The 12,799-nt window shown below is 56.5% G+C and overlaps 1 long non-coding RNA gene across 1 annotated transcript; it reads left to right on the top strand.

Moving 5' to 3' along the window:
* On the top strand, positions 6,963–10,854 carry LOC110387006. The gene is made up of 3 exons (XR_002432356.1): positions 6,963–7,157; positions 7,522–7,609; positions 8,031–10,854. It is a non-coding gene; the product is annotated as an uncharacterized LOC110387006 (long non-coding RNA).

Here is a 12,799-nt window from a genome sequence, read left to right as displayed (position 1 = left end):
GCAGCTCCAAAAAGCAGCGCTGTGTAGCAGCTGAGGTTGTTAGAGCCGGTGGGAAAGCGCTCATGGCTCCAACCAAAATAGGGATGCTCTGAGCAAATGCCTCTCGCCACCATTAGCACCAGGATTCTTACCAGAGATCCAGAGCCCCATTTTGGGTGAAAGTTTTCTGATCCCCGGTGTCCCCCCTCAGCCACGATGCAAATCCAGCCTGTCACCCAGCCCCAGCTCTATGCAAAAACACGCCTGTTGCAGCACACCAAGTATTTCCCAGCTAAAAAAAGCACCGAGAGAGCTGCGGAGATGAGCAACAACTGCATGCAAATCCATCCACAGCTCCCCACCTCCCTGCTCAGCTGCACTGCAGGATTGCCCTGGCTTGAGGTGCTCGGCCACGGGGCTGCTCTGAGCCTTGCACCGGCACTGCTGCCTTGCAATGGGTGCTGCTGCCTTGTGGTGTGCTCCCTTCAGTCCCATCCTACGTGATGGGTCCAGCCAGCTCAACACAACCTGTTGCAATGGTGTGGCCAAACCCACTCTACATCAGCTTCCCCCTGAAGCGCTGCAGCTTTGCATGGAGCTAAGTGTGACTTTGCACGGAGCTAAGCATGACTTTGCACGGAGCTTAGCATGACTTTGCACGGAGCTCAGCACCAACATGTGAGTCCTCCCCAGTCCATAACCTCAAAGCACCAAGGGGGAGGCAGGAGGGCGCGTGGGCCACGCATCGTTCCCACCAGGCTGCCAATGTCACCTGGCAAAGCGGGGCCATCGGGAGGCATTGTCCTGCACGCTCCCCTCCTCCCCGTCTGGCACTGCTGACACTGCCGGGCACTTGTGAATGCTGATCCTTGCTCAGTCTGAGTGTGAGTCGCTAATTGCTGCTGACACCCGCCTGGCTGGGATATGTGTGCCCCCACCCCAACATCCCGAAGGCGCAGGCGCTGAGTGCTGGGCATTGCAGTGTGGGACCCTGAGTGCATTGCATCGCCTGGGCACGAGCTGGGCATCGTATCTCTGCCACGCTGCAAAGCCTGCAGCAGCTTTGGCTGTGCTTTTCTCTGCGCAGCTTCTGAACCTTCCCTGGGGAAGACCACCCCCCCCCTCCCCCCAGCCCCCACCAAAAATCCCTCCCCAGCCCTGGATGGAGCTGCCAAGGGCAGAGCTTGGTGTCTGTAGGCAACACCCACAGTGTGAGGGTGGCCGGGCTGCCTCATTGTCTCCTTCAGAGACATTGTCCCCCGCCGTGGTCCCAGGAGGGGACATTGGAGCAGCACAGAGGGAGCCTGGTGCAATCCCATAAATGCTGGGATGAGATCCCAAAGCTCTGCCCCTGTACCCCGAGATTCCAAGAGGCTGCCTCCGGGATGGCACTGATGAGGGGCGGTTATTCATCGTTATTTAATGAGGACATTAAACTGTGGTGTTCAGCCCCAGTCTGTGCATGGGATGAGTCTTTGGGGAGTAATTGCGCTGGGAAATGCTCACTCCCAGGGACAGACATGTGATGAATTAACTTTGGCAATACTTGCAAACCGTGTCATGCCAATCAGGCGGTGGAGATTGAAAAAGAGCTGAAGTGGAAAGGTGGGCAGAGCCGAGAGGCCCGGAGACAATTGGCAGAGACAGGGCAGGGGCGAAGGCAAAGCGAGCCCTCACTCCAGCCCCACAACACCTTTAGGGCTTAAGGCAAAGTGACAGCCAGGAACAAACTCAAAATCCGCTGCCCTGAGAAACCCCTGGGAGAGCCCCCAGCACACAGCAGGGCTGGTGGGGCTGAGCACTGGGACCCCCAGCAGAACACCACTTAGAAGTGGGTTGGCCAACCCCATCTGGATCCCCTCGGAGAGCAGCAGCCCATCCTTGCTGTTGATCTTGGCCACCGCGGGGGCTCGCAGTATTTTTCCAGCTGCAGAATTTGGGCTTCGCTTTCTTTTTCTTCTTTTTTTTTTCCCCTTTTTTTTTCCACTTTTTTTTCCCCACAAGCCAGATCCGTATCGAATTGTGTTATCCTGCATTGCAAAGTGTAAACACCGTCCCGTGGTGCAGAGGGAAATGGGGCAGAGGCAGCGTGGGGCAGGGCTGCGGTGTGCGCCCCGTGCTGCGCCCGTGAACTCCCCGACACGGGCAGCACGGCGTGGGGCTGTCTGCTGCCGTTCTGCTCTGTCCCCATCACTTCCCCATTGCAGAGCTGCTCCCAGCCCGGCAGTGCACTGGGGTTGTTCACTCTGAAGCCTAAGGAGGAACGCTGCGGGGCAGCTGTAATTAACCATTGCATTCCTGTGTGTTTTTTTGGCCGAGACGTGAGCCTGCACGGTCACTGAGTTAATCTGGGTTTCAGCAAGAATGAACCGAGGGCTTCGCTCCGTGCTCCAGTTTCCCTCTTATTAAACACCACAGAAAGGACCCCAACGCTTTGCATCTCTCTTGCATGCAGCAGCAGAGGAAAGCAATGAGAAGAGAGCAAAGCAAATAAGCAGAGCAGAGCAGGGAACAGCACCCACAGGCAGCCCCACAGCCCCGTGCCCCATTGCCTTCCTCCTACACGCCGGCCTGCTTGCTGGCACGCCTGCTGCAATGAATGAGCACCTCCCTATGTTGCTGTGCGCAGGGTGGAGCGGCCAGCCCTTGGGTGGATGCCTCCGAGACGTCTCACCTCTATGACTCCATCCTCCTGCTCTCTCCTTGCACTCAGGGGCAGGTCCCGATGAGCCACACGCATTTTTCAAGCACGGTTCCGAGCTGCCCGGAGCCTGAACTTTGCCCAAAACCCATTGAAGTCTCCCCATTGGCAGCAGCCCTAGGAGTGCCCCACAGGGCACAAAGCAGCAGCCGTGCCTTGTCCATCAGATTGCTGCTGACTCAACCCCAGGAGGCCGTGGGCTCTGCGGACGGGGTGATCCCGTTCTTTTACAGCTGATTCACACTGGGGCTACCAGTGAGGTTGGATGGAAACGCTGCACCTGAACAGCTCAAAGTGCAAGGATGAGTTGGGGGTTTTCATTGCCAGAGGCCTCCTCGCATGGCTTGTGTGTCTTTCCTCCTAGAGAAGGTACAGGAGAGGAAAGGAAGACACAGAGAAATGTGACAGTGGGACGTGGCCTGGCTTTCAGCTCACTGGTGGTCATGATAGAATCAGAATAATTCAGGTTGGAAAAGACCACAAAGATCATCCAGTCCAACCATCAGCCCATCACCACCTGACCACGTCCCTCAGCACTGCACCGTCATCTTTGCCATGAGAATCAGCGGGGTTAGAGCAGTGGTGCTGGGGGATTTCCCTCCCTCCTCTCCCATGGTGCCAAGCACGGGGTTATGCAACACTGGCTGATAAGAGCCAACCCATAAAAGTCGTGTGAGGGCTTCCCATGCTCACCTCGGCAGCCCCGTCCCTTCCTTCCCCTCCCTGCCCCATGCATCACTCATTAACCCGGCACCTGGCTCACCCTGGGGCTGCGCGGACACAGGGTGCTGGGTGAGGCTGAGGCTTCCCACGGGCAGGGATGGGCTGGGGCAGAGACCCACATCCAGCCCTGCATCCCTCCCCACATCCATCCCCTCATCCGTCCCTGCATCCATCCTCACATCCATCTCTGCATCCATCCCTGCATTCGTTCCCACTTCCATCCCTGCAACCACTTCTGCACCTCTCTGGTGTCATTGCTCACACCGCCCCGGCCAGAGGACAATCCCACCGTGTCAGGGAGCCCTGCAGAATGGCGCTTTGTTCAGCACACCCTACAGCAAATCCACCAGAATCCTGAGCACAGTCCTTCCCTAGGCAGCAACCCCCGGGGTCCTGCATGAGCAGGCTCCAGCAGATGAGCCACGCTCCTGCATCCCTGCCCAGCAGCACGTATTGCAGAGCTTGCCTCCTGCAGGAGTTAATTAGTGTCACGACTAATAGCGCCCAGCTTGCTGTTTGCAGTTTTTACCCTGCCAGGGGACTTGCTTGGCAGGGTAAGGATTGGATGCAGGGCAGCAGCTGAGGTCCCTCCTAGCCCAGAGCCACCGTGACTGCACAGGACAGGCTGCAGCAAGTTTCCGACCCATTAGCAATATCTCTAATTACTCAGTGACCCGCTCTGCCAGGACCTGGGGTATCAGCAGGATGCAAGCAGGGAGCAGCACGTGGGCAGCCGGGCGCTGTCACCTCCCATCAAAAGCACGGGGCCTCCCAGCCCCGGGATGTTCGCAGTAATTATCAGCTTTATTCTGCAAGAGGGCACTTCGCCTGGATGCCTTTATTTGTTGCAAGAGCCAGATAGGCATCAACATGTGAACGCATGCATACGAGCGTGCACAAACCGTGCACAGGTTTGTGTGCTGCCTGGGCTGTGCACACCGTGCTCACACGTTGCATGATGCGTGGACGCTTATCAGAGAGGCAGGGGTGTATGACGGCCCCAGTTCAAGAAAGCACTTAAACAGGTGCGCAGCTTAAAACATGGTCTTAAGTGCTTTGTTGAATCTAAAGGCACTTAGGAAAATACTTAAATGCCATCTGAAAGAAGGCTGCTTTCCAGCACTGCAGACAAATGGCAGAGCCAGCGGAGAGGAAGCCGGTGTGTTAATGTAGAAACTGAATTATTTATTTTGTCTGACTTCAAATGCCTTCCTCCGCTCTAACATCTGAGCACTAAGAGCAAAGATACTCTCACTTCCTGAGGATGCCAAAGCCCTTTTCTATTTCTATATGGAAAAAAAGACAGTCTCCCATCCTCACCCCAGTCAATGGCATCTCCAAAAGACCCATTGTATTGTTGCTGCACCTAAGCAATGGGGGAAAATGAAGTCTGGCATTTCCTCCTCATTTCAGAGCTCTGTTTGTGCATCCTGTGCTCCAGCAGGGAAGGTGCTTGCACAGCTTTATGTTGCCTAGCTGCTGCAACATCTTGCACAGTGGTTTTGCTGCCTTGATTTATGTTGCCCCTGATTTGAGACATGTTGGTTGGGCTTGGTTGGATTGGATTGGGTTTGGTTTGGTCTGGTTGTTTCTGATTTGGTTGGGTTGGGTTGAGCTGCATTGAATTTTGTTGGGTTGGGTTGGGTTTGGTTTGGTTGATCTGGGTTGAGCTGGGTAGGATTTGGTTGGGTTGGTTTTGGTTTGGTTGGGTTAAACAGGGTTGGATTTGGTTGGGTTGGTTTTGGTTTGGTTGGGTTGGGTTGGGCAGGGTTGGATTTGATTGGGTTGGGTTTGGTTTGATCTCGTTGGTTTTGGTTTGGTTGGGTTGGGCTGGGTTGGATTTGGTTGGGTTGGGTTTGGTTTGATCTGGTTGTTTTTTATTTGGTTGGGTTGGGTTGGGTTGAGTTTGGTTGGGTTGGGTTTGTTTGGTTCAGTTTGGTTTGATTTGGTTTAGTTTGGTTCCATTTGGTTTGGTTTGTCCAGCCCTCAGCATACTAATGCTCATTTTCCTCTACCTTTAAAATACAGCCAGTGTGCAAAGAGCTGCAGTGAGAAGGGACAGAGAAGGACCAGGTGCAATTATGAGGACTGTCAGAAGGGTCAAGCAAAACTGGCAGCATACCAAACCTTGATTGCTTGAAAATCTACAGCTTTGCAGGGTCTTCCACCCTGGTGCCACACTGGAGGCAATGCTGCTGGAGCTGCATGGGGAGGCACTTTATAAGGGGATGAGACCTCAGAAAATGAGCTGTCTGCCAACACCCAGGGCTCTCCTCTGGGGTGTCACACCCCTGGGTGGAGTGATGCCCAGCAGCCCCATGCAAGGCACCAGCAGTGAACTAGTGAGGATTTTCCTACCCTGCATTGAGCCAGGCAGAGGTGTTGGAAATCTCTCCAGTCCCCCCCGGGGTGCTCAGCAAGGGGTTAAATGGCACAGAAACGATCAGCAAACAAGCGGATAATGGTGGGCTCGGTGGGTGCGTCTCCCCTCCTTCCTCTCCGTGGCAAAGTATTCCACCTGCTTGCTCCAGCCATAAAGCCATTCCCATGGCTGCGAGGAGCACTTGTAAAATCAACAGGGCTTATCGGACCTAAACTTTGGTAAATACTCGGACAATCGCTCCCCTTGTGCTTTCATACTGGGAGTGTGTTAGGAGCCAGTAATGCACCTGCAAAATGAAGTCCCAGCAGTGGGATCTGCGTTCCGGAGGTCTCAGCCCAGTGCCAATGGGGCTACGTATGTCGGATCTGTGGGGAATGGAGTGGGATGGGATGGTGGAGAGGTGCTGATGGGTGCCCCCCGGGATGGGGAGGGCTGATTTTTGTGCACAGCTCCAAATGCATCCCCTGTCTGCAACCTGCCTAGAGTTTCGCAGGCCCCAGGCCAGAGCTGGCTGCAGAACGCCGACATCTGCGCTCGCTCTGCGCGTTCCTCATGCCACGGGGGGATGGAAACATCTGGGGGGAGGATGGAGCGAGCCCTGCAGAAGGAGGAAGGTGATGTGGAACAGATGCTGGGAGCCGGCGGAGCCTTTGGAAGGGCTGCGTGCGTGCGCGCATGTGTGCGAGAGCTTTGTGGCTTCTGCTGGGAGAAGGGAGCTGCCCTGCTGCCTGCCACCCAGGGAGCGAGCCACCCCGCTGCGACGGGAGCTGGGCTGCCGTGCCAGGAGGTCACACGTTTCTCAAAGCTGCCGGAAGGCGGGCGGCTCTGCAGCCAAGCAGATGCTGCGCGCACGGTGCTCACCCACCCTGGGGAGCTGCGGGAGGGCCCCTCGCAGCCACGCAACCAGCACAGCGTGTGCTCTAGGACACCAAGCAGCAAAGTTGTTGAGCCACAGAGCCCCAGCATGCCGGGGTCGTGTGTTCAGAGGGAACCCTCACCCTCTAGACCCACCAAATCGTGGCCAAACCCGCGAGCCAAGCGCAGCCGGAGCGCGGCAGCCCGCCAGCCCTTTGGATTTGCTCTGTTACAAATTACACACACCCCGGGCAGGCAGGGCCTCCGCTCTTTGAAAACCTATCCCCCGGTGTTTATTATAGAAACCAGTTGCCCTCTCTGTTGACAGCCAAATTGCAAAAGGCCCCACTGGAACCGCCGCCCCCGTGCTCCCCCTGTGCCCGGGATGCCTTCATCCCAATGGGCTTTGGGGTCCTGTGCTTGGGGACAGGGCTGCACTGCCAACCCCGGTGCCACCGAGTGCTCTCACCGTGGAGAAAGCTCGCCTAAATGATTGCAATGCAAAGAAGGCAGAAGGTAATAATTAAATCAGAGAGGCAATGCAAGGTCCTTTCATACCCCTGCATGCTTTTCTGTGCCTCCAGGAGCTCCCAGAGGAGTTAGAGGGCTCTGCACTGAGGCTTATCTTGGGAAAGGGTTCCTTAAAGCACAGCCCAGGGCTGCGTTGCTCAGGGTTTGCAGGAGGGAATGCTGAGTGCCATGCATTGCAGTGTGCCATGCATTGCAGTGTGCCGTGCATTGCAGCGTGCCACGCGTTGCAGCGTGCCATGCACTGCTGTGTGCCATGCATCGCAGCGTGCCATGCATCGCAGTGTGCCGTGCATGGCAGTGTACCATGCATTGCTGTGTGCCATGCATCACCATGTGCCATGCATTGCAGTGTGCCATGCATTGCGGTGTGCTGGAGCGAGCCATGAACCCCGCTTATCGTCGCGCCGGGCGAGCAGGTCTGCTCCCGGCTCCTGCAGGTGAGTCACTTCCCCTCTATCTCCTGCATTTCCCATGGGTAAAAACGGGCTCGATAAGCACAGGTGTGTTTGAGGGATTTAACCCCAGCATGGCTGCATGGCACCCCGGGGGCCGGGCTGGGTTCCTCCTCGCTTTTTTCTCCCAGGGTTTCGCTAAGGGGTGCAGAACCAGAACAGCCCCGCTGGTGCCACGGGGATGCACAACCACAAAGAGCAGAGCAGTGAGCCCCTCCAGCATCCCCAGCACTGCACCCCATGAGATACCAGCACGCTGCAGCTCCCTCCCCCCCCCAGTGCACTGCCCCATACTGGGACCCCCATTGGGGGCTGCAGCCTGGGCCTGGTGCCAGCGTTTCTTCCACCCCCCCCCCCCTTTTTTTTTTTTTATTTTACTTTATTTTATTATTTTATTTTTTTGGAGGCTTCGCCGGTGTCTGCCTGCTGACTGAAGCTGTCATTATCAGCTCAATAAATCTCTGGCGCGGGTTTTATTGAATCGCTGCCTGAGGGGGAACAAGCCTGTAAAGGTTGAGGAGAGCAGAGCTTTCCCACGCCTGAGACACGCTGCCGGAGCTCTTGCACACATTCCGGGCCTGCCAGCACTCCGCAAATGTTTGGACAGCCTTGAACAAATAACACACCTTTAAAGAGGCCAGCATGAAATTTTTCCTCACCCCTCGGCCGCCCTCCCGCTGCCTCGTGCCCCCCCAGCGCCCCGCGGTGCTCGGTGTGTGTGCGCGCCGGTTTATTTTAGGCTCGTGGCCGCGCTCCAGTTTCGGGGAGGATGGAGGATGGGGATGGGAGGAGGTCTGGCTTTTCCTCCTGCAGGTAGGAACCGGCTCCAGCTGTGATCTGGGGGATGCCAACGCTTTTTACTTGTATTATTTTTTGGTTGCATCTCACGTTGCACGGTTCCAGGGACACTCTGCTCCGTGCCCCATGGCACAGCGCAGGGGATGGAGCCAGGGTTTGCCCCAGCGCGGCGGTGGGGCCGGGGGGAGCCTCAGGAAGGATTAATGGAGCAGCCAGCTGCCTGCCTGCTGAGTTCTGGGAATGTCAAACACTGCAGCCATCTCAACAGCTCCTAAAATTCCCCCTGACTCGTTTCCTGTTGCTGCTTTCCCGATGCTGAAAGGCTCGGGCTCCCGTGGATAAAAAAAAAACCTGAAAATTGGAGGGATTCCAGAATTTAGGTTTCTGCCTCCTCCATCTTCCCTGTCAACGCGTCGTTAAATAAGGAGCAGGAACGCTGCGTTCGCCGTACGCTCGTCACCAAAGAGCTGAGCGAAAATCCTGCTGGAGGGAGCAGGTGACAATTGGGTTCCCTGCTCCCCGGGTCTGTCCCCGCGTGCCATGCCTGAGCAGAAGGCAGAAGGAGCTGCACAGACCGTGACTTGGCTCCCTTTGGGGAAACAGAGGCACACCTGAGACAGGGATGCCGCAAGGAGCAAGCAGCAAGCTGCTGCACGCACCCGCTGACAACCAACCACACCTTGGGCAAGGTCAACACCGAGCGTAGAATGGGAAGAGCGAAGGTTGAGGAGCATGGCGCAGGGCTGGGTGCAAGGTCCATTGCCAGCACGCTCATAAAGCGTGGATAAGGGAGTGGTTCCCAGCAGAGAACACCTCTCACGTTGGTTTAGGGGCCACCCAGGTGTCCCTAGGTTGGAGGGGGACGCGTGTCACCCAATGCACGGTACAAGGAGGAGGCTGCCCACTGCTCCTCGCCCCAAGCTCTGCCGTGCTTTGCTTGTGCATTGGAAGGGCCTTGCACACGCATTGCTGGGATGGGGAGGGTGGTCAGCGCTTCCTTCCTCCTGACCACACCCGCACGGATTTGAGTCACTGTGGGATGATGCCAAGCAGAGGTTGGGCTGTGCTCTTCTCTTCCAACAACCCCTGGGGGGATGGGAGCATCCCACAAACCGCTATGGGGTTTGGAGCATCCCTCCACTCGTCATGGGCTCTGGTTCAGCCGAGCTCTCAGCCCCGCTCACTGGTGCAGCTGCCCCCCCCAAAAAAAGCACAGGAACCACCAGTTTGCAGCAGGGAGGCGGATAAAACCGCCCGTTTGCTTTCAAGCCTTCAACTGTCCGTTAGCAAAGTGCAGACCACAGAATGGGTGGCCCCTTTCCTGGAGAAGCTGTGAAAACCTGCTCGGTTCCTGTGCTAGGAAAGCAAACAAACAAACACGACCCGGCGCTGGGTGTCAGCACATCAGAGCATCTGGAAGCAAAACCCCGAGCCCCTGCCTCGCTGATAAGAGCCAGCCCCGACGCCCACCGATGGGAGAACCCGGAGACGTCATTAGGAATGCGTAACGCTCGAAACAAAGGGCAAAAAGCAATCAGCAAAAGGTAATGAAAAGGGATTCAATGAAGCAAAAATGATCCGGACGAGACGCTGGGAGCAGATCCAGCCGAGCAGGCTGGGGCACGGCGGACCCACGGCTGCGGGTCTGCACGTTAATACTGCTTTGCACTTCTGCAGACCTCCGAGGAGAGGTCACCGTGCATGCTGCCAGGGTGGCTCTGCAGAGGGGCTGAGGGATTTATGCCAGCCCTTGGGAGCAGGAGGCCGTGCTGTCGGCATCGATGCCATCCGAAGGGAGCTCACGTGGGGAGCTGGTTCCTCCTCGCTTATTTTTAGCACCGAGGTTTATATCAGGAATGACAAATTTGGCATCGGCGCTCGGATGTGGCTGGGACGGGAGCAGCGTGCAACAATACAGTCCCAAACACAGCGGGGCTGCCTCTTCCTCTGCTGTTGGGGCTAGGGGAGGAGGGGAGCCCAGTGCAGCCAACCAGCTCCAGCACTCAGCAGCAGGGAGCAGATGGAAGCGAAGAGATGCACGTTACACTTGTCCCTGGGCAAAAAGCAACGTGTTTTGTATCCCTATTAAAGAGCAAACTCGTGCTGTTGGAAAATGGATTGGCTTTTTGGGAGGCTGGGGAACGCAATCGCTCTGTTTCTTGCCCCACGCCTGGGCTGCACTCGGCACTGAAAATCCCACAACTGAATGGAGGGCACCCTGAGCACCCTTGTGCTGCATCCCACAGGTTTCTGCATTCTCCACATGGTCTCAGGTCCCTGAAGTGAGTGGGCCTTTGGGAAGACACCATCCAAAATGTTGCCTTGGTGCAGGACGCGTTTCCCTTGCTCCCAGCTGGTCCCCCTGCGTGGGATGCTCCATGCTCAAGGCAGTACGCTGGGATTAGGATGGGGTGCCCATGAGATGAAGCATTGCCTGAACAACAACAAAACCCCACTGCAGCCAAGCACCGTGCTGGGAGCACAGTGTAACCCACGTGTGTGTGTGGGAAGCTCTATGCCCGAGGTTATCTGGTGCTGCATGGCGGGGGGGTACATAGGGGCACGCTGTCCTCGGCGCTGCCTTGTGCCGCTCGCTGCCGGAGATAGGGGCTGCACGCAGCCTTATCCCTCCTGCCAGCTCCTGTATTTTGGCTGGGGCCAAGGGGAATTAGCGGCTGTGCAGTGTTTGTTCTCACTGAGCAGGGGGGAGGATGAGAGGGAGAGACGCAGAGAAAATAACAGGGGAGAGAAGGAAGGAAGGGGAGGGGATGCGTGCAGAGCCACGAATTCACAGCATCCTTCCAGGACGCATTGGGTGGGCACAGTGGGGTGGTTCGAAGGGCTGGGACAGCTCTGGGAGAGAGCCCGTTCAGGCATCGATCTGCTGATATAGGTCAGCTCCAGTCATTATGCAGAGCTCTAAAAACAGGGCATCAATCACTGCTGGGCCAGACTTTAACCGCTGGAACAGAACCGGCAGTGAGGGGGGCTGGAGGTCGGCTTTGTCCTGGATTTGTTTTTCCCCATTTGCAGCCGGAGAGGGTCGGGTGGAAGGCGGCACGTTGCCTTCCACGGGGCTTATCTCTCCCATGGCCCTCTGCCCCTCCCTGTCTGGCCGGCAGCTACCTGGCCGCGAGCAGCGATGCTATCACACAGCAAGCTGATAAGGGCCACGGGGATGTGGCAAGCGCTGGCCCTGTAGGACTGCAAACACAGGGACGCACCCCGCCCTGCTTAATACCCCAAAATGCAGCGTTTGGGACGTTTCCTTCGGAAAGTTCCAAGCGGGTGACTCACCCCATGTACCTTGACTCCTTTTTCTGCCCTTTTTTTTTTTTTTTTTTTATGGCTGGAATTTGTTCCCTTCGCTCCGACCCTGACGCCGCCAAGGAGCAGCCCCATGCTTGCAGCTTGCCTGTGGTTTAATGGGCGCTCAGCCCCTTGGTGCGGGTGGAGGGCAGCCCCCCGTGCAATGCCACGAGTGGGGCCACAGCCTATGAGAAGCTGCTGGCCTCTTCACCAAGGGATCCTAAAAGACAGAGGGGCAAAGTGCAGCTGGAAAGGGCCGGTATGTGTTTCTATGTACGGGATAATTGCTGGAGGTACAGCATCACTCACTTTCAGCAGCCGGTTGGTGATGGCCGTGGTTGTCATGGGCCGCTGCAATAGGGACTGGTCGGATTTATGGCCCCTCTTGCATGAGCTAGTTAAAAAAAATAGTACAAACATTTAAACACCAGTGGCAGTAAAGATAAAAATGCAAGCTTGATTAGATAAAGATACGTATTTCATATTTACACCTGGACCATAACCTTTGTTTGCTCCAACTTCAGGCTACTCAAGTGCGCGAGTGCTCTGCAGAGATTTCCTGGAGGCCCCTGCACCTCCCAGCACAGACGGGATTTGGGGAGCGGGCCTACAATGCCAGGAGCACTCCTTGGGGACAGGGACAGTGGTGGGGGCACATCCTGCAGGTGCTGGGGAGCGGGGATGGGCAGCAGGTGCAGCCTGGAAAAATCTCCCTTGCAAAGCGTGGATCCTACAGGTGCTGCCGCCTCTGCCCCGTGTCGACGCCGAGGTTAAATCAATGCAACCCCACGGACTTGGTGGCACTGCCCGCCTCTGAGACACGTGTCCACGAGCTTGGGGACACGGTGGCACATGCCTCTCTCCTCTCTTTTTTTTTTTTTTTTTTTTTCCCTTTCTGCTTTTTGCACACGTCAACCGAGCAGATTCCATGTTAATGTCACGTCCGTGCAGCGGCGGTGCATTCCTCCCGGCGTTGCCATGTGAGGCCGGGACGGCGTTTGGCTGCGGTTAAAGTGCTTTATCAGTTGCTGAAGTCACTTTGTAAATAGCGGCAGCCAAGAGCCGGGA

This window comes from Numida meleagris, chromosome 20, assembly GCF_002078875.1.
Source record: "Numida meleagris isolate 19003 breed g44 Domestic line chromosome 20, NumMel1.0, whole genome shotgun sequence".
NCBI lineage: Eukaryota > Metazoa > Chordata > Aves > Galliformes > Numididae > Numida > Numida meleagris.
This window is presented reverse-complemented; position numbering and strand designations above follow the sequence as displayed.